This window comes from Papio anubis, chromosome 1, assembly GCF_008728515.1.
Source record: "Papio anubis isolate 15944 chromosome 1, Panubis1.0, whole genome shotgun sequence".
NCBI classification, from domain to species: domain Eukaryota; kingdom Metazoa; phylum Chordata; class Mammalia; order Primates; family Cercopithecidae; genus Papio; species Papio anubis.
Window position 1 is genome coordinate 5,413,424 of NC_044976.1, and position 3,565 is coordinate 5,416,988.

Genomic DNA, 3,565 nt, shown 5'->3' on the forward strand with positions numbered 1-3,565 from the left:
CACCTCCTGTCAGCCCAGGCTGTATGCAGTAATGGTGCAATTTCAGCTCACTGCAGCCCCCACCTCCCAGGTTCAAGTGATCCTCCTGCTTCCAGACTCCCAAGCATTTGGGACTATGTGCATGGACCACTCAAGCCCAGCTTTTCTAATTTTTATAATTTTTATAATTATAAACATTTTTATACATTTTTATAATGTTTTATAGAGACTGCTTCACTCCATGCTATCCCAGTCTCAAACTCCCAGGCTCACAATCTGCCCACCTTGGCCTCCCAAAGTGCTGATTACAGGTGTGAGCCATGGTACCTGGCCAGCAATTAAATTTTGATACATGCTACAACATGGATGGATTCTGACAATATCCATGCTGAGTGAAATAAGCCAGACAAAGGGTAAGCATTGATGACTCCACTTTACATGAGAATAGCCAAATTCAGAGGGACAAAAAAAAAGTAGAACAGGAGGTGAAGTCTCTAGGGCTAGGAAAAGAGGACAAGAGGGATTTATTCTCTTTTTTTTTTTTTTTTTTTTTTGAGACGGAGTCTCGCTTCTGTCGCCCAGGCTGGAGTGCAGTGCCGGATCGCAGCTCACTGCAAGCTCTGCCTCCCCGGTTTACGCATTCTCCTGCCTCAGCCTCCCTATGGGATTACAGGCCTGCCGCTAATTTTTTGTATTTTTAGAGACAGGGGTTTCACCTGCGGTTAGCCAGGATGGTCTCGATCTCCTGACCTCGCGGATCCGGCCTGGCCTCGGGCCCCAAAGTGCTGGGATTACAGGTCTGAGCCACCGCTACCTGCCCTTCTTTTTTTTGACAGAGTCTCTGCCTCTGTCACCAGGCTGGAGTGGCGATCTCGCCTCATTGCAAGCTCACTTCCCCGGTTCACGCATTCTCCTGCCTCAGCCTCCTGAGTAGATGGGGACTACAGACGCCTGCCACCACCCGCTAATTTTTTGTATTTTTTAGTAGAGAGATGGGGAATTTCACCGAAATAACCAGGATGGTCTTGATCTCCTGACCTTGTGATCCACTGGCCTTGGCCTCAAAGTGCTGAGGATTGCATGTGAGCCACCACTCGGCTGGAGAGTTATTCTTCTTTAATGAGTACAGTTTCACTTTTGGGATGACAAATTAATAATTCCACTTTAAATTTTTGTAGAAACAGGGTTCACCCCATTGCAAACACAACAAAAAGTTGTGGCCAGGCACAGTGGCTCATGCCTATAATCCCAGCACTTAGGAGTCGGAGATGAGTGGATCACCTGAGGTCAGGAGTTCCAGACCAGACTGGCCAACAAGGTGAAACCCTATTCCTTACTAAAAATTAGCTGGGTATGGTGGCTGGCACCTGTAGTCACAGTTACTCAGGAGGCTGAAGCAGGAAAAACAGTTCCAACTCAGGAGGCGGAGGCTACAGTGGAGCACAGATCACACCATGCACTCTAGTCGGCCTGGGTGACAGGAGCAAGACTCCATCTCAAAGAAAAAAAAAAAAAAAAAAAGAGCAATGTGGTACTTACTGTTAAGTATACCCTTAAAAACTGAAATCGATGCATGGAAGACTGGCAATGGCCATGTATGATAACATGCAATTCATGAAATCTTTCTATATTATTTTTTCAAAAAGAGATGGAGAACTGTGGGTTAGGTTCGAACCAGATAAAGGACATTAGTCAGAGTTCATGACTGTAATCCCAGCACTTTAGAGGTCGCATGCCGCTGATCACAAGGTCAGGAGATCGAGACCATCCCATAATATGGTGAAACCCTGTCTCTACTAAAAAATACAAAAAATTAGCCAGGCGGGTGGCGGGTGCCTGTAGTCCCAACTACTCAGGAGGCTGAGGCAGGAGAATGGCGAACCCGGAGGCATGGAGCTTGCAGGAGCCGAGATTGTGCCACAGCACTCCAGCCTGGGCGACACAGCGAGACTCCGTCTCAAAAAAAAAAAAAAAAAAGGGCTGGGCGCGGTGGATCACGCAGTGAGATCAAGACCATCCTGGCTAACACGGTGAAACCCCATCTCTACTAAAAATACAAAAAATTAGCTGGACGTAGTGGTGGGCGCCTGTAGTCCCAGCTACCCGGGAGGCTGAGGCAGGAGAATGGCATGAACCTGGGAGGCGGAGCTTGCAGTGAGCCAAGATCGGGCCACTGCACTCCAGCCTGGGCAACAAAGTGAGACTCTGTCTCAAAAAAAAAAAAGAAATTAGGGAAACATATGTTTCTAATTTACATAAAACAAAATAATTTTTGCCACCACACCCAATTAATTTCATAGAACAAAATGAGTAGCAGATCCATTTCCTAAAATGAGAAAACCCCATAGTTTTTGGAGGTTAGTGGAACAAGTTATGGAAAGACCCTGAGTTTGGTAGACGCGTGTTCACTTTTAATATTTTATACTCTTCTATTTTTGAGTTTTGGTAAGCATCATTACATATGAATTTCATAAAACCAAGACATTCGAGAAATACATAATACATACCCAGAACTGGTTCTGTAATGTTAAGTAAAGAAATGCAACCAGGAGGGGTAAATTCTGTCTGTCCCAGATCACATTCCAGATAGTCAACGCAGGGAAGACTGCAAATTTTTAAAAAGAAAAAAGAAAGAAAATCCTAACTAGCTTTACTCGGTAGAAGGGATAATCAGATGGTAAAGATTTCACGTGACACACAGGCATAATCCACCCCACACAACACTTTAAAGTGAAGCCCCAAGATGACAATCACTGTTTAAAAACGAGTCCAGAGAAATGCGGTGCAGACGTGGTCACAATGTCCATTTATAACATGGGCACAACTTGCTCTTTCAGAGAATTTTTTTTTTCCAGATGGAGTCTCACTCTGTCGCCCAGGTTGGAGTGCAGTGGCGCGATCTCGGCTCGCTACAACCTCCGTTTCCCAGGCTCGAGCAATTCTCCTGCCTCACCCTCCCAAGTAGCTGGGATTACAGGCATGTGGCACCATGCCCGGCTAATTTTTACATTTTTAGTAGAGATGGGGTTTCACCATGTTGGCCAGGCTGGTCTTGAATTCCTGACCTCAAGTGATCCACCCGCCTCGGCCTCCTAAAGTGCTGGGATTAAAGGCATGAGCCACCACACCTGGCCATCTTTCACATAAGTTTATTTTTTCTTGAGACAGGGCGTCACTGAGTCACCCAGGCTGGAGTACAGGGATCAGAACTCACTGCAGCCTCGACCTCCTGGGCTCAAGCAATACTCCCTCCTTAGCCTCCTAAGTAGCTGGGACCACAGGCACATGCCACCACGCCCGACTAATTTCTAAATTTTTTGTAGAGACAGGGTCTCATTACATTGCCCAGGCTGGTCCCAAACTCCTGGGCTCAAGCAATCCTCCTACCTCAGCTTCCCAAAGTGCTGGGATTACAGGCAGAAGCCCCAGTGCCCAGCCTTTTTTTTTTTTTTTTTTTGAGACAGAGTCAAAAAAAAAGGTCAGGAGAGGTCAGGAGATCAAGACTATCCTGGCTAACACGGGGAAACCCCATCGCTACTAAAAATACAAAAAATTAGCCAGGCGTGGTGGTGGGCGCCTGTAGTCC

The 3,565-nt window shown here is 46.4% G+C and overlaps 1 protein-coding gene across 1 annotated transcript in view; it reads right to left on the reverse strand.

Moving 5' to 3' along the window:
* Positions 1-3,565, reverse strand: part of NOL9 (nucleolar protein 9) — a 31,559-nt gene that overhangs the window by 20,796 nt on the left and 7,198 nt on the right.